Genomic DNA, 23,661 nt, shown 5'->3' with positions numbered 1-23,661 from the left:
TGGGCTACTGAATGTTCCGATCTTAAAAGTGAATCAGGATTGCTTGGGTTGTTTAGAGCTTCCCAAATGCTCAAGCTCAGATCAGCTCAACCAGCAGTAGCAGCACCAAAACAGGCTGGCAGAATTTCAGCAAGTCTCTCAGCTTAGTCCCAAATGTGTGGCTTAGTCCTAGCCAGGAAGAAGAGAGCAGTAAGCAGCTCCACACGGCAACAAGGTTCTGCACACGCCCGAATCCAAGAGTTGATTTGTGAGCTGATTTGCATCTTGAGGATTTCTACACAAAGTTAAAAACTGTCAGTTAGGGCCTGATTTATATACTGTCAGAGAGAATACTCCATCCCAAAGGTGACTGATTTCTCTCCACGCAAAAATAGTAGTCCCCCTGCCAAATTTAGCAGTGGGTGGACCTTCAATTTGGCAATGCAGAGTCTACTGTGTCTCCACAGTGGCCAAATGTCTCCTGTGCCCATGATGGGTAAGGGCTGTTGGAGAAACAGCTACATGTCTACCCGTCCAATGTAGAAGGGCAGACATGTAGTCACTTTTTACTGTTCCTCACCGTCAGGTAAAACTTGGCGGTAATGAACAGTAAAACAATTATAATGCACCCTAATCATTGGGAGAATGCTCCCATGGTGAGGGAAGCATTACCTTTTCTCTTTAAAAGAAAAAATCCTGTTTTGGGATTTTGTTTTTGAAAACAAAAAAGATTACTGTTTACTACAGGGCTGCATCCTTCTGACAACCAAGCAGCAAACCGTAAAATGCATTAACAGGAACCACTGTCAAGGTGATTCCTGCCAATGCCTTTGTAAATTACCACCTGCTTGGTGGTCATTTATAAATTAGGTGGGAGGCCTCACAACCATGAGCAAAAAGTAATTGACTCCGTCCCCATGGAGGAGTGGCGGGCCGCCCACCTAAATATGAATCAGGCCATTAATGCTCAATGCATCAGCATTAGCCAATGTCCCAGGGCTCAAGTGAACCTACTGAATGACATCTCTTCTGACTTGTCTATTATTTTCAGAAACACCAATGCATAGACATGAAGTGGAGAATGGATTTTCCTCTGTGGGCAGCACTTGTTTCGCATCTTAAAAGCCATTCATACAAGAAAGTTAAAATTCACGATTTGTTACAGATAACATTGCACCAGAATGTTCATGAAGCCATTATTCACATTAATGTTTGCAAAGTGGTATGGTAGTGATAGCTGCACCTATTGTTCGTGAACATCACATTTATTTTAACAGAATAAACACAAAAGGGGTCCTTGGTTATCTCAAGCATCTAGACTTATGTTTAAAATGACAGAAGGGTCAGCAACACCTCGGAGTGCGACTAGACGCTCCAAAAAACTATCAAACAACTGCCATCATCTATGCTTGGTCTGATGGGGGAGAGGCCTGTAGACTTCAATCAATCAATCAGGAGTTTGTTAAAGCGCGACTACTCACCCGTGAGGGTCTCAAGGCGCTAGGGGTGGGGGGGAGGAGGGGTGCAGGTTCCATTCCATCAAGGAGGGGGTCTGTCGAAGAGCCAGGTTTTGAGGTTTCTTGCGAAGATGGGGAGCGATGTTGTCTGTCTGAGGTGGAGCGGAAGGGCGTTCCATGCTTTGGCCGCGAGGAAGGAGAAGGAGGGGCCTCCCAATCTGGTCTTTCTGGTGCGAGGGACCACGACGTAGGAAAGCTGGGCTGATCGTAGGGTCCTTTGGGGTGCGTGGAATTTGAGTCGGCTGTTCAAGTATGCTGGTCCGGTGCCGTGGAGGGCCTTGTGTGCCTCGGTGAGCATCTTGAAGGTGATTCTCGCCTCGACGGGGAGCCAGTGGAGTGTGCGCAGGTGCTGGGAGATGTGGCAGTGTTTTGGCAGGTTGAGTACCAGTCTTGCGGCGGCGTTCTGGATGTTCTGCAGTTTGCGGATGAGGTTTCTGTTTATTACGGCGTAGAGTGCGTTGACGTAGTCGAGTCTGCTGGTGACCAGGGCGTGAGTGACTGTCTTTCGGTGTTCGAGGGGGATCCATTTCAAGGTCTTACGAAGGAGGCGGAGGGTGTGGAAGCAGGAAGATGAGACAGAGTTGATCTGGCGGTCCATTTTGAGCTTGGAGTCCAGGATAATTCCCAGGTTGCGTGCGTGGTCTGTGGGTTTGTCGGGTTTCCGAGGGCGGTGGGCCACCAGGTGTCGCTCCAGGCGTCGGGGTTTGGGCCCATGATGAGTACTTCTGTTTTGTTGGTGTTTAGTTGTAGGCAGCTGTTTTTCATCCATTTGGCGACGGCTTCCATGCCTTCTCGAACATTGCGTCTGGCGGTGTTGGGCTCGTTGGATAGGGAGAGGATGAGCTGGGTGTCGTCTGCGTATGACACAATGTTAAGTCCGTAGGTTCTGACGATGGGGGCAAGTGGAGCCATGTAGACGTTGAAGAGCGTCGGGCTGAGGGAGGAGCCCTGGGGGACTCCGCAGGTGGTAGGTGTGGCGTCCGAGAGGAAAGGGGGGAGTCTGACCCGCTGCGTCCTGCCGGAGAGGAAGGAGCAGATCCAGTCGAGGGCCTTGTCCTGGATTCCTGCATCGTAGAGTCTGCGTATTAGGGTGCGGTGGGAGACTGTGTCAAACGCCGCTGATAGGTCGAGGAGGATGAGGGCTACAGTTTCTCCTTTGTCCAGTAAGGTGCGGATGTCGTCTGTTGCGGCGAGGAGGGCGGTTTCCGTACTGTGCTTTTTCTGAAGCCGGATTGGGAGGAGTCGAGGATCATGTGTTCTTCAATGAATGTGGCGAGTTGGCTGTTGATGGCTTTCTCGATGACTTTCGCTGGGAACGGGAGCAGGGAGATGGGTCTGTAGTTTTTGAGGTCGGTGGGGTCCGCTGAGGGTTTCTTCAGGAGGGGGTTGACCTCGGCGTGTTTCCAGTAGTTGGGGAACGAGGCGGTCGCCAGGGAGCGGTTGATGGTGTGGCAGAGCATGGGTGCGATGGTATTGGCGGCTCTGTTAAAGATGTGGTGGGGTCAGGGGTCCGTGGGGGCCCTGAGTGGATTGACTTCATTGTCTTCAATGTGTCTTCGGTAGTGAGGGCTGTCCAGTCATCAATCCCTGGTTTCCGGGTGTCGGGGGTGGTTGGTGAGGGTTCAGTGTGTTGGTTGTCTCGTCGAAGTTGTCGTAGATGCTCTTGATTTTGTGGTGGAAAAAGATGCTGAGTTTGTCGCAGAGGTCTTGTGAGGGAGGGATGTCGGCAGACTCGCTGGTGGGTTGCGCGAACTCCTTGATGATGCTGAAGAGTTCCTTGCTGTTGTGTGCGTGGGTGGAGATTCTGTCTTCAATCGCTTTTTTCCTCGTTTCTGTGATGAGTTGATGGTGGGCGTTGGTGGCGGCTCTGAAGTTGTTGTGGGCTTCTGTGGATTTGGTGTTTCTCCAGGGCTTTTCGAGGCGGTGGCATGTGCACCTGGACTCTCGAAGTTCGGTGGTAAACCATCTGGCTTTCTTGGCACGGGTATTGTTGTTTTTCTTGAGGGGGGCTATGGTGTTGGTGCTGTCCAAGATCCATCTATGCAGGGTTCGGGCTGCGGTGTTGGGGTCATCGTTTTCCGCGATGGTTGGGGTGGAGTGAGGAGGTGAGCTGGTCATCAGTGATTTTGGTCCAGTTTCTTTGTGGAAGCAGGTGCTGGTGTCTGTGGATGGTGGGGGGTGTTCTGAAGGTGACGTGGACGCAACAATGGTCGGTCCATGGGAGTTCGGTGGTGTGGCTGAAGGTGATGGAGTTTCCTGTAGTGAAGAGGGGGTCGAGGGTGTGTCCTGCTGAGTGCGTGGGCTCGGTCACGATCTGGCGGAGTCCAATGTTGTGGAGGTTGTCCATGGGGCATGTGGTGTTGGGGTCCAGTTGATTGTCGAGGTGGAAGTTGAGGTCTCCCAGCAGGGTGTAGTTGGTGGATGCGATGGCCTGCGGGGAGATAATGTCTGTGATGGAGTTGGCGAAGGGTCCGCGGGATCCAGGCGGTCGGTAGATGAGGGTTCCTCGGAGGGCGGCGGTGGGGCTGGCCAGTATCTTGAAGTGGAGGTGTTCCATCAGTTCTGTGGACTCGTCAGGGAGTGTGCTCAGGCGGAGGCTGAATTTGTGGACGATGGCGATTCCTCCTCCTGGGTGGGTGGGGCGGTCCTTCCTGGAGATCTTGTATCCTTGGGGGATGGCGATGGCGATGTCCGGTCCCGAGGTGGTGTTGGTCCAGGTTTCGGTGAAGAATGCTACATCTGGGGTGGTGCTGTCGAGGAGGTCCCAGATTTCTGTGGCGTGTTTGTGGAGGGATCGGACGTTGAGGAGGATGCATTGCAGGGTCTTCGGTTCGGTTGTGTTCTTGTGGACGGGTTGTGCTGGATCCGTGTTCTTGGCGGTGCTGCAGGTGTGCCGGCAGCGGTGACAGCTGAAGGGTCCATGGGTGTCGGCTGGTGATGCTAGCTTGCAGTTGTTGTTGCAGCCTGGGTTGAGTGCGTGGAGTGCTGCTGGGTTGTAGCGTTGGCGGGGCGGAGGTCCAGGGTTCCTGGTGCTGGTCGCGGACGGGTCGCAGACAGACGCAGACGTGCTTGCCTTTGACGCGCCTTCAGTGCACGCAGTGGCTGCCATTAAGTAGGGGTCGGGGAGGGCTGGACAGCTGGGAGGCCGGAGCGGGGAGGGGAGCTGGATTGGGCCGGTCGCGCTGGGGGGGAGGGGCCGCGGGGGCAGCAGCGGCGGGGAAAGGTAAAGGGAGGAAAGAAGGGATAAAGAAAAAAGGGAAAATAAGCAGAAATAAGGCACAAAAGAGCAGAGATGCAGAGAAGAGCAGAAAGGTGAAAGATAGAATGGGTAGAAAAACGAGTGAAAACGAGTGAAGGAGCAGAGGGAGAGAAAGGGAAAATGGGCAGAAATAATGCACAAAAGAGCAGAGGTGCAGAAAGGTGAAAGATCGAAAGGGGAGAAAAACGAGTGAAAACGAGTGAAGGAGCAGAGGGAGAGAAAGGGAAAATGGGCAGAAATAAGGCGCAAAAGAGCAGAGGTGCAGAAAGGTGAAAGATAGAAAGGGGAGAAAAACGAGTGTAGGAGCAGAAAGAAAGAAAGGAGACAGAGGTCCACTGGACCACCAGGGATGAGGCGCAGGGAAACCTGCGGGTGGAGGAGGGCCTCGATCACCAACACTAAAGAGTGCAGGGGCAGGAGCACCTCACTTAATGGTGGAGCTGCGAGTGTGGGAGAGCAATTTCACTGACAATGAGTCAGTGGTCTTGCTCGCCTGTCCCCGCAGTTGCCGCCATTAAGTAGGGGTCGGGGAGGGCTGGACAGCTGGGAGGCGGGAGCGGGGAGGGGAGCTGGATTGGGCCGGTCGCGCAGGGGGGGGGAGGGGCCGCGGGGGCAGCAGCGGCGGGGAAAGATAAAGGGAGGAAAGAAGGGATAAAGAAAAAAGGGAAAATAAGCAGAAATAAGGCACAAAAGAGCAGAGATGCAGAAAAGAGCAGAAAGGTGAAAGATAGAAAGGGTAGAAAAACGAGTGAAAACGAGTGAAGGAGCAGAGGAAGAGAACGGGAAAATGGGCAGAAATAAGGCACAAAAGAGCAGAGGTGCAGAAAGGTGAAAGATAGAAAGGGGAGAAAAACGAGTGTAGGAGCAGAAAGAAAGAAAGGAGACAGAGGTCCACTGGACCACCAGGGATGAGGCGCAGGGAAACCTGCGGGTGGAGGAAGGCCTCGATCACCAACACTCAAGAGTGCAGGGGCAGGAGCGCCTCACTTAATGGTGGAGCTGCGAGGGTGGGAGAGCAATTTCACTGATAATGAGTCAGTGGTCTTGCTTAAGGGTAGGTAGAACAATGTGCTTTACCACAACTGGTTCTTCAGACCACCCGAGCACCTTCAGATCACCAACATGCAGGTTGGAGGGTTCTATGGCTTAGGGGACCATCAGAGCATTAGTAAAAAGAAAAAACGACAGGGAGAGTTTCTGGGAAAAGGGAAAATATGTCAGGGATGCCAGCTGCAAAAGTTGTTGCTGATTCTCGTCCTTCCAGCTTGTCTATATGTGAGTGAAAAATGCCTTATTGCTGACATTACGTTACTATGTTATACATAATCTGCACAGTGCTTTCTATAAAAGTGTTCTAATAAACATGTCAAATAAAAATATATGTCGGTAAATATAATATTGCAAGGGAAAAAGCTGGAAAGATTGAGATGTGGGAACTTTGCATGGCAACTACCCATTCTATTAAACTGCATGTTCTGCCATTTTTGTTTGTTGGTTTAGTGATCCTAATCAGATATCACATTTTTGCCCATAAGCAGACTGTTACCAAAGGTTGCATGCTATATGATCAGTTTCCTGGATACAGAGTCGGACTGGCCAATATGGAAATCAGGCAGTGCTCAATGGTCTGCTCTGGGGCTCTAGGGCAGTATTACACACAGTGCCGCGGGGGCACTACGGGCATTTGCGCCCACTTTCCATGCCTCAGGACACTTTTGCATTAGAGAAGGAGCCACAGACTCTTGTGCAGCCCCTTCTTTAATACTGTTACCGCTGGAGCACACGAAGCACGTGCCCCATGCAAATAAGGCAATTCCATTGCCTCTGCACCTGCTCCGTATTACTGATGACAGTGCAGAGGCAAAGGAACTTTCAGTGTCAGTGTGCCCACCTTATGGAAGCCCTCTGGAAGGGGGTATGTGGGTTCCATGGAACCCAAGACATCCCCTGACAGTTAGGTGTAGGCACTGACTTCACCTGCCTGAAAGAAGGTCGCTAATTCCCTTTTAAAGTGCAAGCAGGTTGCCCCTGCACTCTGAAAACACAGTGCAACTTCAAAACAGCCTCTCTGTTATTCACAGCAATGAGCTGCCCCCAGTGGAGTGCGAGTTTACGGCTGACCAGGGGGCAGCGCATTACATGTAATAGGTTGCACTTTCCCTGTTTGCGCCAGGTACACCTGTTTTAAGGTGCACCGGATGCAAACAGGAAAAGTGCGCCCTTTGCATTATTGGGCCCCTGGTACCAAGCCTGCCGGCCTGTCTGCATCCATCACCGAAAACGGTGCCAAAGTTGACTTATCCTGCAGCTGTGACACCATAAGCTTTGGAGGACTGCCTGCCTTCAAAAAATACTCAAGGCCTCCCGTGAGCAGCATACCTGTTACAAAGAATCTCCAAAAGAGAAGGCTCTGAGGTCTCCGGAACCACCAAAACCCAACACCTGAAGCAACCACTGCACCAGTCGCCTCTGACCCATGGGTTGATGGTGCCGAGCTTATGTCCATTGTGATTCCACCCCTCCTGGCATCCCCGAAGTCGCTTGCACCCTCTGCAGACCGACCCCTTGGTTGCATCGGTAAGGAAAAACCTGATGCCTAAGACACCTCTGCACCCGTATCACCTTGGCCTTGTAGAAGAGGACCAAATTGTCCCCCCCATCCCGAGAATCACAAGGCCTGAGCACACTTGCTGGTTCATCTAGACTGATTTTCTAGCCAGAGCTTGCAAAGTCTTTGAACAGTGACCGATCCCCATTGAAACACTTGGGCTCCCAACTCAAATTTGCACACGGCACTCAGCCGTGCTCATGCAGCTGGTGGTGTACTGTTCATGCTGCCTTGATCTTACCCTCCATTAACCTTAAATCCTGGAGCTTAGTCCTGTAAGTCGATATACTCTACCTGTTTGCAGAACTTTTTCTTCCTTCTATAGGATAACATTGTAAAACTCAGAAATTGTAGTGTCCACTTTTTAAAGTTAAAATAATATTTATGTAAAAATGTACTCACCTGAATGATTTTTCTCTGATACCTAAACATATATAAAAACAATTCCTATTTTTATAAATTGGTGTGCATCTTCTTCTTGAGTTGTGTTGTCATTTATTAATCATGTGTATTTGCAAATATCTTGCACTTTTCTGTATTAAGCCCAAGGCTACTCAACCACACAACTCCCTAATAGAGCACTTTGAAATTGTACAACAAATCCCTGTCCACTCATAAGCGAACCCCTAGATATATTACAGAGTCACCTTCGTAAGTTTCTTACATTAGTTGCAGCTTTGGGATAGAAGACTGAACATTTGCTGTACCACTTGGTTGATAAGTGATTGCACAAAGGAATCCAAAATTATCTTTAGTTAAAACATTTTTTTACGATTTTGGATTTTTCAAAGTTGCTTATAAATAGCTGTTAGGGCTAGGTTATGTCCCATAGTAAAATTGTTTAGAATGTATTTGAAAATGTTTTGAGTAAGGAAGGCCTTTTAGAGAGTACTCAGCATTTTTATCACTTTTCTAAAAAGGTCCAAACTAAATTCAAACCATGATTGATGCATCATGTTCTTCCCAGGTGCTCTACCTGGGACCCTACAAGAGCCTTAAGTTGGACAGATTTAAGACACTTTGCAAAGCATGGGACCTCATCATGGGCCTTGACCCACAAAAGTATATCTGCAACATTGCTTACAGATAATGCTAGGGCCATGGCTGAGAGAGAACAACACCCCCCCCCCCTTGGAGAAGGGAAGGTAGATGCTGAAGTGTATGAAGTATATGATGCTTTCATCAGCTATCAAATTGAAAACAAAACCACTGATAGCACTTCTAGGAGTGTCTCAGAAGAAATAGATACTGAAGATACAGATCTTTAGGAACTGGCCAAGAGGATAGCATTAGAGGCTAAACTCCTGGCCATAGAAAAAGAAAGAACTGAGATGGGTATTGGACCCATCTCTGGTGGCATCAACATTATAAATAGGGAAGACGGTTTTGACCCTAAAATCCCAAAGGGATTGTCCCAAAATAGACACAGGGTGATGATAACACCAGTTGGTTTAAATCCTTTTAGAGGGCCTGTAAACTGAGACAGCTGAACAAGAGACATTGGGGTTCTCATTTTTGGCAACTGATCTCAGGAAAGTGTAGGGATAGACTCCTGACACTGAATGAGACAGATGCTGAGTATTACAACCTCATGGAGGACACCCTGATTGAGGGCTTTGGACTCACCACTGAGGAACACAGGATCAGGTTCAGATGGACTCGAAAAACGCAGTCAGTTCTAGGTAGATTTTGTAGACCTTTCAGTAAAAACCACAGGTGGCTGGTTGAAAGGTAACAATGTGCATGATTCGGATGGACTTTACAATTTACTGATGAAAGAGCTTCTGTTAAGTTCTTGTTATCAAGAGAAATTATATTAGTACCTGGTAGACCTAGGTCCACTTACTCCTCAAGAGTTGGGGAAGAAACAGATCACTGGGTCAAAATAAAGGTGACCAAGCTACCACTGGTGGTGGGACTTAAAGAAAGAAGCTAAGAATCCACCCAGTAAGAAAGTAGCTCTGTATATACTGGACCAAAGTAAGGTACAGTGTGCACAGAGTCCACAGTCCCCAGAAGTATGGCAGAGGCTAAAGTTAAATATAACCTTACTCTCTAAAGTGGTAGCTTGGTCAAGCAGAGGACAGTGTAAAGTATTTGTTATACACATTCAGTCAGCAAATGGTCTCACACACTCAAGAACTGAAATCTAGGCCAATTGTTTTGTATATAAAAATATATAGTTACGTTATTTTAGGACCACAGAAGGTATCATAAATACGTCCTCAGAATGAGATGTTGCAATTGAATACTATCAAATAACAGTTGACTTTTAAATGCAATGGATACAGTTGTTGCAATATGCAACACCAGTTTAAACACAATTTAACATTGAGCTCAGTGGAAGTTTTTAAGTAAATGCAATAAAATCACCTTACGTCTGTTTTTCTAACTCAAGGCTGGATCCTGGATTCAGCCCTGGTGCATTTCCTGTAAACATTTGAAAGAAATTGTTTTTGTTATACAGGCGATTTTTAAGGAATATTTGTAAGTTTGAAAAATGCACACTTAGAAGATTTTCTGGTAAAAACCAGACAATGTATTCCTATGGCGGAAAATTGAGTCAACAGTTAATCACGGATATTATAATTACTTTTCAGGTTCAGTGCTGGGCTGAAAGATACAGAATTGGGGTCTCTCCTGATAACAGGAGAGTAAGTCGGAATATGTTGATCGGCTGATTTTAAGTGAATATTTTAAAGTTGCAAAAAACTACACACTGAGTAAGTTTTTGGCCACTCACCTTTGTCAGTTTATCCCCACACTAATACACACTGATCAATGTGGGTTTGTGCCTGGTAGGAACACAGCACTTAACCTCAGACTCTTACACCAGGTCATGTTAGGCACACTTGACACAGGTACTAAGGAAGGTTGCATTTCACTTGATTTGAGGCAGCCATTCAACACCTTGCGTTGGGACTATATGTTCTATGCCCTCACACGTTTTGGTTTACCTGATGAAAATATAGCATGGGTGCGTCTGCTATACACGAACCCCACTGCGCGGGCACGCACGGGTAAGCATATTTGGAGGCAAAATGCGGGGGCCCGGGGAATCAGACAGGGCTGCCCCTTGTCACCGTTGTTATTGATCATAGCACTTGAACTGCTTCTGCACAGACTCCGTTTTTTTGCAGGCTGTAGGGGAATAACGCGAGGTCGTGCATCTCACAATCACTCCGCATATGCAGATGATCTCTTTTTCTATATCAAAGACATGGATGCAGACCCTCACCCAATGCCCTCCATCTTTCAGTCATTCCAAGAAATATCTGGCCTAGCTATTACTGCTGCCAAGTCATATGCATATTTCTTTGATAGCTCGGCAAGAAACGGTCAATTTACGCTCGGCCCCTGGACCTTCCACATATCACCTGATACTTTTAAATATCTCAGAATACAGATCTACCGCACTGCTAGGTATCTCCTAGATGGCAACTTGACACGCGCAATCACTGCTCTCAGATCTCAAATCCAATTCTGTGTTTCGCTGCCCCTATCGGTGGCGGGCAGATTAACCATCACTAAAATGGTGCTGCTGCTACGGCTGCTTTATTATTTTACCAATCTACCTATACTTGTCCCCTCGAAGTATTGAATTCTCTGGTGATAGTCCTATTATGGGGCACGGGGCACAGACGTATAAGCCTAGTAAAATTACAATTAACCACGAAGCGAGGGGGGATGGGGTGCCAGATTTACACACGTATTACTATGCTAGCCAATTGCAGTGGCTAGCATATTGGCTTGCAGGACGTAATTTGCAAGAGTTGGATATGTGACTACGGGATAGGGATAAGGGGGTCATCCACAGACTCTTACTACTTCAGCCCCCCTACCGACATCAACGCCCCACTTGCTAAAGATAGCCATGACTTACTGTAGGAATGCAATGAGATACACTGGACGGACAACACCGTATGCTCCTCTTATTCCTTTACTGGGTGTCCCTACACGATCGGGACGGATCACTAACAGTGCTTTACAGGCATGGACTGAAGCGGGCATCACCACGATAGGAGAGTTATTTTGGGAGGGAGTATTAATGACACATGCAACATTTGTACGTGTACATGGTGCCGCCGATACACTGTTCCTATTACATGCACATATATCCAGATACATATGCACTACATTGTCACCCGAAGGCACTGAACCGAACACGAATACGCTACTTACCATGCAATACCTCATGGGTAATGCGGCACGTCTGACAAAATGGTTGACTGACGTAATTCTTAATGAGAAGGTGATCTCATTAAGATCGTTGCATGACAGGTGGGAGGAGGACGCAGGCCGTGAACTTACAGCCAAGGAATGGGACACTATACTGGGATACCCCAAAAAAGACTCTTGTAAACCAAAATTTAAATGTATTCAATTGATGCTATTACACAGAGTTTATTTAACCCCATGCAGATTGTGTGCTATGTTTCAAGGGGCAAATGACTCCTGCCCACGCTGCCACGCACCAAACGCAGGGCTGATACACACGAAATGGAACTGCCCTCGGCTGGGACACTACTGGGTGATGGTATGCAAAATACTATCGGATATAGCCGAGGTGTGTGCTAACGACACCTTGGACTACTGCATACTGGGATTACGGCCCGGTGAGAAGCAGGGTAATTCCACCTGTTGATTTGCTAACCTTGCACTTCTTTTAGCTAAAAGAGCCGTAACCACACGATGGAAGGCCACTAGGTCCCGACACTACAGAACTGGCATGCATAAGTGATGAGATGGGGTAAAGCAGAAGTGGGTGAACTTAAAAGAGAGGAGTATAGGGGTCAGCGGAGAACACAATCTCTTTGGGCTGGAATACAATGTTGGAGGAATGTACTGCGATAGATATATTATCCTACTAGGGAGTGATGTCACTACTGGGGGGGGGGCTTGAACCACTCCTACGGGGCACATGGGCTCCTCATGACATCAGTGGGTGCTGTTATTTAATTTAGCGGGACTGCATAGTACACCTATGAAAGACTGTGGAAGCCGAGACATACACGAATTTCAGATATGGATATGTCAGTCAGTCAAAAAAACTTTATTTTGGCTATACAGCCATAAAAGTGCATGATTATAACAATATATACAATACAAATTTCATATGACCTACAATTGGATGATAGTGCTAAAACCACTAAAGACTTAAGCAATGTACTACAAATTTTAAACATATTTTCTCCCCCCACTAGTACTCCAAACCTTAATCAACCATCCTATACATCAGCTGTTATTATATTATCATATAAGCAGTGGTATAAGGAGCGTCTAAAACAATTGGAATATAGATTGAAAAAAAAGAAAAATTCTTTTATAAAAATAATTTAAAAGTAAGGCATTAAAATTGATAAACAGAAAGGACAACAATATCATGACGATTTCCCTAGTTACAGATATCTGCAGATACAAATCACTAGCAATTAATAAGAGGACACTATTAAATGTTACCCAGCTCTTTACCCTTTATAATGCCTCTGCGTATGCAACACATTGAAAATAGAAATTTTGAGATTGAGACTACAAATAATGGTTGTGTTTCGTATTTCAGTAGCTGAAAAACCTCAATGTAGTTTCTAAGCCCCAGGTTTCTAAAAAGTTGGAAGACCCACTTAGACCTTGACCTTCTATAAGCAGGACAGAAGTGTCTGACATTGAGCTCTGTTTCTTCTGTCTGGGTGCACCCAGGACAATCAAATGTAATGGCTCCCTTCCATTTATTGGTCAAAGCACGACCTGGGAGGGTCCTGTGTCTAAAATGTAAATACAATTTCTTTGCCACAAAGGGTTGAAAATTGTCAAGGGCCATCTCCAACTTGTAGTTCTGTTTAGCATCCAGGAACCTGGAGGTCATACAGCAAGAGTTCATAGACTGGGTTAGGTGGGCAAATTTGTATTCTTTAAAAGCAAGGGATAGGGATTTTTTTAAAGACAGAGGGGTAGATGTCTTCTGGTGTTAACCACACATTTGCCCTCCCCATCAAGTAACATGTATTCCTAATATAGGACAACCAAGGTAACTTCCTATCTCCCAGTATGGACATAACATGCTTCAATTCCTCCCTATATCTTTCAAACTCAGGCGTACTCATTAGGCGACGTCAGAATAGAAGTGTGCAAGAGGCAATTAAGTCAGTAATAGGGCCAATGCCCAGGTCCATCCTTAATGAGATTAAGGGAGTGCTTTTGGGAAGACCAATCAGCTTCCTCATGAAGGAGTTCTATGTTGCAGATAAAATGCTATTAGATGAACAGTGGTACAAAAGGGGCGTGGTGATGGACGGAGCATCTGAATCAATCAAACACTCACACCCAGTCAAAAGATCTGGGTTTAATCCACCACCGTTCTTTAGCCCACTCTGCCACCCCAATTCAGACATGGCTATATGCAAATCAGCCTGGCCCTGTGCCTCATGGGAACAGTCCTGCTCGAACTGCCAAGCCATGTCTTCCCTGGACCGGAAACAAGCTTCCGAGGACCGGTTTCTGGCATTCCAGCCGTCTTCAGCCCGGCTTGCTTGAATCCAGGGGCAAAAGTGAGCAAGGGACTCACGTCTGAGCATACCCTGCCACACTTATGGTGGCCAAAAGCGGTACAAAAGGGGGGTGGTGATGGACGGAGCATCTGAATCAATCAAACACTCACACCCAGTCAAAATATCTGGGTTTAATCCATTACCGTTCTTTAGCCCATGGGGCACAGGGTCAGACTGATTTGCATATAGCCCAGTTCTTTTGACTGGGTGTGAGTGTTTGATTGATTCAGATGCTCTGTCCATCACCACCCCCTTTTGTACCGCTTTTGGCCGCCATAAGTGTGGCAGGGTATGCTCAGACGTGAGTCCCTTGCTGACTTTGCCACTGGATTCAATCAAGCCGGGATGAAGACGGCTGGAATGCCAGAAACCAGTCCTCAGAAGCTTGTTTCCGGTCCAGGGAAGACATGGCTTGGCAGTTCGGGCTGGACTGTTCCCATGAGGCACAGGGTCAGACTGATTTGCATATAGCCATGTCTGAATTGGGGTGGCAGAGTGGGCTAAAGAACAGTAATGGATTAAACCCAGATCTTTTGACTGGGTGTGAGCGTTTGATTGATTCAGATGCTCCGTCCATCACCACCCCCTTTTGTACCGCTTTTGCCCGCCATAAGTGTGGCAGGGTATGCTCAGACGTGAGTCCCCTGCTCACTTTGCCACTGGATTCAAGCAAGCCGGGCTGCAGACGGCTGGAATGCCAGAAACAGGTCCTCAGAAGCTTGTTTCCGGTCCAGGAAAGACATGACTTGGCAGTTCGGGCAGGACTGTTCCCATGAGGCACAGGGTCACACTGATTTGCATATAGCCATGTCTAAACTGGGGTGGCAGAGTGGGCTAAAGAACGGTGATGGATTAAACCCAGATCTTTTGACTGGGTGTGAGTGTTTGATTGATTCAGATGCTCCGTCCATCCCTACCCCCTTTTGTACCATTAGATGAACAGTGTCCTCAAAGTTTGGCTCCATATATTGAAGCTCCCCTTGCTTGGGTCTTGTAAATATCAGCTGGAGGGCCCACCACCATTTGGGTGCAATTTTTATGTACTTTTGAAATGCCTACTATAAACTTAGTTAATTTAAGGTTGGCTTTCTTTATTTGGGTCCCCCAATCCATCTTGTCATTCAATGCAAGGCCCAGATAATCAAAAATGGACACCCTTTCAAGAGGCCTACCTTCTATTTATGGGTGATGGCAGTTTCTTGTGTTGGCATGGAAGGCCATATATTTTGTTTTCTGGAGGTTTATCTCCAGATCCCTCTTCCAACAAAAGTGGGTAAACTCTTCTAATTCCCGCTGCATACCCATAGGTGATTTGGACAGGAGCAGCATATCGTCCGCAAACATTAGAGCAGGTATTTTGCGGTTTGCTAACCTTGGTGAGTCTATGTCCTTCACTGCCAGGAGATTTTCAATTAGACCATTTAGAAAGAGGGAGAACAGAGTTGGCGCTAAAACGCATCCCTGTCTCACCCCTTTCTCTACACGGGAAGGGAGCTGTCAATGCGCCTTTCTTACCATGTCTTATCCTCGCATAAGTACCATCGTGTAAGCACTTCAGCTGTTGGTAAAGATATACAGGTACTCCCATATCAAGAAGTAAACCTCATAGCTGATCGCGATTCACCATATCAAATGCGGATTTGAGATCCCCGAAGGTTAGGTAAAGACTGCCACCCTCCAAGATTACAGATTTCCAGTGTATCAATTACAATCTGAAAATCTGGTCAATGGTCGAAGTTTTTGACCTAAAGCCAGCTTGTAAAGGAGTTAGGATGTTCATCTCATCCATCCATGATTGCAATCGGCCTAGAAGAACCCGGGCAAATATCTTTTGAGTGACATCAACAAGGCTTATTGGCCGATAATTTGCTGGGTGGACCGGGGAACCTTTTTATAAATAGAAATGATTTCTGCGCCAGCGCAAGTTGGTTTGGGTGGCATGCCTTGAAGGATGGCATTAAATAAGATCTGTAGGTAGGGTTCCCATACTGTTTGTTCATTCCTAAAAAGATCGCCAGGGATTCTATCCAACCCAGTGCCAAAAAAAACTCTGACAATGTGCAGAGTGGTGGAGAAGTGTTTAGAGGGATTTGCTCAATAACAGATACCCCTGCAACTTAATCTCAATGGAAAGGCCATTTTAATATAAAAGTTTAAAATGGGATCTCCAAGCTTCTTCCCCCAAATTTGGTTCGATTGCTGAGCTGCCTTCGGATTTACCAGTTTTTACTAAATTCAAAAAGCCTCTCATACCTCTATCGTCTAAAGCTTTCTTAATAGTTTCCAATTTCTCAGTATCCCACTCTGCTTGAGCTTCAGCTAGGGTTTTTTTTATAGTGTGCCCTAGTTTCTTTGATGCGCAGATTGTCCTTATCCTTGATCCCTGATAACAAAGCACATTTTGCTTCCTTACATGCTTTGTTATACCACGGGTGTTTCAGTTTGGGGTCAGACTTATTATTTTTCCCATTGTAAAAGAACTCCACCAAATTTGAAAGCAACTCCTGGTGATTCTTTCCTAACGCTAGCAGTAAATCATATCCTCGGCCACTTTCTGAGACATCAAATGCGTTTTCTAAAAACTGTATAATTTGTTGATAGAGGGAGGACATTTTATCTAGTAATTGGGAAATGTTCGCCATTGTACTCTCCTGCCTCCTTCAGTTGCAATCAAATTTGTGGCAGAATGTGAAACCATACCCTGGTCAACCTTGGGCTCGGAGCAAGCCATATTTAGGACCAATGGGTTGAGATCGCTCTCACAACGTGGCTGGACAGAGAAGTCCAAAATGTTATGCCATAACTCAACCGCTACCAGAATATAATCAGTTATGGATTCCTATCCCAGTTTATTAAAAGTAGGATTACCCAGACTGTCAGAAGGAAAAGCAGCCATTACACGCTCTTAGCAGATGACTGAATGCAAAGGAATTAATTTTAAGAACAAGGGGGGACCACCCCCTTATTGGGTAGGTATTTCATTCTTGTATTGCCCAGACCGAATCTTCCTCGCTAGTAATGGTTGTAGTTATGCCGTTAAGGGGTTCGAAATGACAATTAAAATCCCCTCCAATAATTACATATACAGACTGAGGTAAAGTGGGAAGGAAGGAGGCCAAGCAATCTAGGGTCTGCAAGGTTTGTCCCTGCCTTACTGGGCGAGAATAGATATTAATAATAGCCATCTTTAGAGAGTTATCAAAAGAAAGAAGAATACACAAGATATCCTGGGAGGTGGTGCCTACCATCTTGATTGTACAACCTAAGTGTATACCTGCCCAGATGCAAAGACCACCTGAGGGTCTCTCCATGGGCCCCTGAACAGCTGGGATCCAGTATGCAATGTATCCTACTCTGTACAATGGTATCGTTGACCATGTTTCCTGGAACAAACATTATTCATGAGTATCTATATAGTCTGTGTGTACTACATACAAACCTAGGGGTCTAAAAAGAGGGTATCTAGAACCTCTGAAGAGGAAGTCCTAATGTTTTCATTAATACATCAAGACAGAGTCAAGACCTCCTGCTAGTTTACAAGGGACAGGAAATGTCAAACAAAGTACCACCAGTGATTGCAGAGGAATATCATCTAGGATTCCCATCAAAAATCCTCGTGATGATCAGTATTATCACTTGGTCATCCTTAAGGGTCTCGCGTCTCTAGATCATTGAGACCTCAATTGTACCCTTTTTTCCAACCGGGCTTCCAACCCGCAATCACTTTAGGACCAAGTGACTCTGATCTGATGGGATCAAGTGCAGTGCGACAAAAAAGAACGGTGTAGTGAAGTGTGGTAAAAAGGATAGAGAAACCTCAAAGAAACTTTATTAAGAAGGCCCTCCTCCTGTTAAAATCAAGAACAGTGCAATAATATATGTATCTGCGGTTCAACCAAATACCTGCATGGGGGCCAACATGTTTCAGCCTTAGTGGGAAAAGGGACCCTTGGCTTTCTTCAGGGCCTCTGTTCTAACTCATATATGCTACTGCATGTGATATAAACAGTGTAAAGTATACAAGGAACATTTTTAACGTGAAGTAATTATACAATCAAAAGGATATAGTTTTCCATCGTCCGAAAGTACTCCACAGGTCACGTTGTGTATGAAACATCTATAAACACACAATAGACACAGTGTTAAAAACCACCAGTGTCCCTGAAAGACTGTCCAATCCCTTTCAAAACAAAAGACATTGTCTACTCACCCAGTGTGCCCGGGGGATAGACCTCACCTCTCCTGGACCTAGCTTCCTTGATCGCCGATAATTTTCCGGTTTGTCTAAACCTACACTGCGTCTTTTTTGACATTCTAAAACCTCCCCGTTTCTTTATCAGCTAATACATTTTATACAGCACCCGGAGATCTCTTTAGGCAAGCTGAATAGTTTTGAACTATTTGGAACTACACGGTGACGTCATCGTGTAGTTCCGCGAGCGAATCCCGCAAGATCACACGATGTGCGATGTTTGTCAAGAAGCGAACGGCGCTAAAAAGTGAGTCTACATTAATTCCAGATAGTTTTTCTATTGAAAAGGCTTAATACGCTCTTCGTGGTAGCTCCAGAGTATTTTGAATAACTTTTAAAAATCGGCACTATATAAAAATCGGCACTATATGAACTATGCACCCTGTAATTGGTCAATTGACTATTCAATAGTGCTTAAAAGGAGTTTTCCCTGTCTTAGTCGTTGCCTCCCCCTGACTCGGATTTGGCTCGAGGCAACGACAGACAGGTAGATACTGCTCTCTGCTCCTGTTATATTACTTTTTTCTACTTAGTCTGTATCTCTTATGCAATTAGATCTAGCAATAAGATACACTCCTGTTTATATATAATATGCCAGAAGTGTCTGGTTTTTGAATTACTATGTCGTTTGTCACAGTCTCTCCTGAATAGTAATTTTACACACTGAAGCTTGTGATTTAATACAACTAGAGGTTTGGTGGTGGACCCAGTAGGTTTTAGTTCAGGTGGAGAGGATAAGAGAGGCAAGTTTTTCCTCTTAATGCAAGACAATGATAGTCTGGGCTTAGAACATACATGCATTATGATGCAGGACTACGGATGTTTTCTCTATATGTATTGAAGCTCAGCTTTGGTTTTTGTGCATTTATAGAGAGGGGTCTCACATATCCTGAGCTAGGTCCAGGAGAGGTGAGGTCTGTCCCCCGGGCACACTGGGTGAGTAGGCAATGTCTTTTGTTTTGAAACGGATTGGACAGTCTTTCGGGGACACTGGTGGTTTTTAACACTGTGTCTATTGTGTGTTTATAGGTGTTTCATACACCACGTGACCTGTGGAGTACTTTCAGATGATGGAAAACTATATTCTTTTGATTGTATAATTACTTCACATTAAAAATTTTCCTTGTATACTTTACACTGTTTATATCACATGCAGTAGCATATATGAGTTAGAACAGAGGCCCTGAAGAAAGCCTAGGGTCCCTTTTCCCACTAAGGCTGAAACATGTTGGCCCCCATGCAGGTATTTGGTTGAACCGCAGATACATATATTATTGCACTGTTCTTGATTTTAACAGGAGGAGGGCCTTCTTAATAAAGTTTCTTTGAGGTTTCTCTATCCTTTTTAACACACTTCACAACACCATTCTTTTTTGTCGCACTGCACTTGATCCCATCAGATCAGAGTCACTTGGTCCTAAAGTGATTGCGGGTTGGAAGCCCGGTTGGATAAAGGGTACAATTGAGGTCTCAATGATCTAGAGACACGAGACCCTTAAGGATGACCAATTGATAATATTGATCATCACGAGAATTTTTGATGGGAATCCTAGATGAGAATCCTCTGCAATCACTGGTGGTCCTTTGTTTGACATTTCCTGTCCCTTGTAAACTAGCAGTAAGTCTTGACTCTGTCTTGATGTATTAATGAAAACACTAAGACTTCCTCTTCAGAGGTTCTAGAAACCCTCTTTTTAGACCCCTAGGTTTGTATGTAGTACATGTACTTTTTTGAGGGATATAACCTAGGCTGGTCTCTAAACATCCCTCTGGCCCTCCTTAATATTCTTGTTGTATATATCTACATAGTCTCCCCAATCCGGAAGTTCCATTATAGAGGAGAGACCTGCTATGTTCCAGGATAAAATCTTAGTATTTTGTGGTTCTTCCACTATCCTAGTCTTCATATGCGTAGTACTCCCTTCCTGTTGTAACACTTTGTGCAAGATCCCCGCCTGCCCCTGTGCAGTATGGTGGTAATCCCGTGATGTTTTAGCGGGAGTGCCATGGGTTTTAACTATAAATGTAGTCTCATCGTTTTTCTTAAGAGGTTGTTCTGGGAGCACCAAGCTTTCACAATTTTGGGGCTTAACTAGCCGGTTATCCGTGCATTCCTGGTGATTAGCATAAGGATTTTGTTAGAAATGGGGTTGCCAAATCTACAGGGGGTAGCATGAAGCAGAGCAGGCATGCCAAACTCCTGAGGACATGTGTGAAGCTTCCACGCAGTACCCACAGACGACCCACCAGGCACACTACAAAAGAGACACAACACTGCTTCTGGTAGGAAAAAGAATACGTTTTGTATTGTCTCCAACCTGCAAAGGTAAAACACAGTAAAGCCCAGTAATCACAAAAGGGCGCCAACAGGCGCCAGGGCAATGGATGTCAGGGGGATTATTTACAAGGAAAATGGGGAAAAGAATGAAAGGTAATTAAGTCCATTAGTGTCCATCTGAAATAAAAAGAATGTTATCAAATGCATAACACGTAGGGTCAATATTGCAGGGCAAACACAGGGATTAATCCCCGGCACCACCTTAGTAGTAGGCTTTTAGCATACAAGGAAACATAAGGTACAAACACCACCTGGCCTGCATTAGCACCTCCTGCAAAAGAAAAGGACATTAAGCGTCCCACTTTGACATCAGGCCTATGCAGGCATAATCACATCCACCATGGAGGCATGAGCATCACCATAGCAGAATCTCCTTAGCAAGGGGCATCAGACAGGAGCCTACGTTCCCTCTGGTATAGGCTAACACGGAGGGGGACAGTGTCCTTATCGCTATAACTGGGGCCAACTACATTAGCATAACTTGCCATGGGCATGGGGCACCACAGTGTTATTTGGTGCCAATGGGGCCAACTACTGTCTCCAGGGGGCAGGACGGCCTCCGTGGCAGCCAAGCAATAGTCCCGGGGGCGGGCACCAACCCTGTGCCCCGACACCCCCCCAACCCCCTCACATTTTACTTGAGCCCCCACTCACCAGGCTCCTTGTGGTGTCTCATGTGTCTACTTCTGACGCTCTGAAGGAGCTGCTCCTTCTCGTGGGGGTGCAGCAGGTGATTTGAATTGTGAGGCTCTCGTGGGCAGGAAGGGCACCAATGCTGTGCCTCCGTAGTCCCTGCCCGCCTCTTTCCACTCACAGGGTTCTCCTCAGCGTCTGAGGGCCCTGCTCTCTGCAGCACTCGATCGGTCTTCCTCCTGGGCTCCAATGCGGTAGGGGGGGGCAGGCACCGGCAATGTGCCTCGAGGCCTCCCTTCCATTTCCTCCTTACAGGCGCTGGTGCTGCGGGGCTCTCCCCTCCTCACGGGGGCCCCGCAGGTTCTCCCCAGCATTACCTCCCTGGCTCCACACGGCAGTACTCTTCCCCCAGCCTCTCTCCAGTGGGCCTGGGACTTCGATCTGGAGGTGACGGGCTCTGGATTCGCTTTCTCAATGCCGCGTCAGCCTCCACCAATGGCTGCGCGGTTAGACAGGGGGCGCGGCGTTAGCCGACAATCAGGGCACGTCCTCCAATGGGCCCAGTGGCGCCAACCAATCGGTGCGCGGCAGGCTGGGGGGCGTGGCCAGTGACGTCACCGGCGCCCCAGCCCCGTGATGCTGCCCTCTCCGGCTTCCTAGGCCTCGGGCGGCCTACTCCAGATTCCGGCTGCCCTCTCCCTGCACTGGGGGCCGCCGCGACGATATCAATGGCACCGGTGGTCTCCCCAGGTAAACGCCGGGCTGCAGCGGTGATAACGGCACTTCGGGAACAGCGCGGGGTAGGCTCCCGCCTTAAATTAAATCGGCACAGAGGTTCCAAACTGCGGCATAGGCACCCGCGGCAATTCCACTCAGCGAAAGGGCGCAAGCAAGTGGGGTAGGCACCCACAGCGCTATTCAGCTCCACAGTTCCTTCTTGGGCCACACAGTGCCTCTGCAGACACAGCACTATGAAGGGGTCACCAGCGCTTTAAAGGGGCAACAGCACTTCAAGGCAGCCCAACGCTGCTTCACCGAGGCCAATCTCTGCAACAGGGCACTTAGCAGGTACAGCGCTCCAAGATCATAGCGCTTAGCAGGCGGTACTCATCCAGGGCCAGGCAGCGCTTTGCAGGCACAATTCCTGATATAAATGTTAATGAATGTCGCACACTTTCTACACGTTACTCACATTTTATTCGGTATGTGTGCTGCTCTGCATTAATGCCTGCCAAGCCTTGTTAATAAACTGTAAATAGGGGCCTAACACCACATAGGCTGCTAGGACTGCAGTGCGCACTACTAAGCATAAATTATACACATTCAAAAACACTTTTCTGATTATACAGCTGTGTATTGAATACATTTTCAGATGTTGAATGAGAGAATTCAATGTTCACATCATCATTTCATATTAAAGTTGCAATATACATTTCTATTCATAGTTTACCATCATATACATAGCAAGATCTATCATGTTGTTGTTATTCATAAAGGGTATATGTACAAGGTGTAAATAGCAGGCAGGTAATGCATAATTTTTGTTGTGTCATGAAATCGAATGTTTAGGTGTAACATTAGGTAGGTTCTGTTTAGCACCATTTTCTGTTTTAGTTTAGAACACATACATTACGATGATGTACTTAGGATTGGAGACAATACCACTTGAGGTCATGCAATCACTATTCTTCAACAGATTGGTTCGCTAAATAAGTAATGGATGGTTGAAGTATTGCGCCTATATTCGCTTTGTTATTTTTTCATTTATTATACTGGGTTCATCTGGAATATTTTTTCTACATAGCGAGATGCTTTTGTGATATATCTAATACATTTAGACTTTTCGCGTGGTGCCATTGCATTGGTTTAGAGTACGCAGTAAGGCAGTCTAGTATGTCATCTGGTTTTGTTTACATCCGGCAGTATTGTACATTCGCCGAGTACGATGACATGGAGGTAATTCATCGATTCTACCAGGCACGTAGTAGTCAGTGTAGTCCGTCGTTTAGTTTTAGTACACATCCGGAAGTTTTGTTTATTAGCCGAATACGATGACACGGAAGTGCATCGACGTTTCAACGTGGCGGGTCAGTTTACAGTGTTCTCGTTTGTCTAAGAGGTAAGATTTGTTGTCAACCGCTGCGTACCTTGGCGTCTAGCATTATTACAAAGGTACTGATGTTACCTTTACTTTTGTAGGTACAGACGTTTTTCAGAATTTGCATAGACGGGTAGCACAACTTCGTCAAGCTCGAGGTGAGCCTTTTGGTACTTCTGCTATATTCTATGTTTCAGTGACACACTTGGCTAACACTAATAGTTTACGCCTGTTTTTTAACAGAGTCGGCACTCTCATATATTTCATGGTTTTTCAATCACGACGTTCGTTTCTTCCTCGCTAAGGTGAGAATGCGTCCGTTTATTGTACATATATTTGGTTGTTTTGACTTCACTGACAGGTCTTTTCGTAGACATAGGTTGGCACATTTCAATCCTGCTGGTACTGATATACAGTCTCGTATATAGTTTT

The sequence above is a fragment of the Lissotriton vulgaris genome, chromosome 5, assembly GCF_964263255.1.
Source record: "Lissotriton vulgaris chromosome 5, aLisVul1.2, whole genome shotgun sequence".
Taxonomy (NCBI): Eukaryota; Metazoa; Chordata; class Amphibia; order Caudata; family Salamandridae; genus Lissotriton; species Lissotriton vulgaris.
This window is presented reverse-complemented; position numbering follows the sequence as displayed.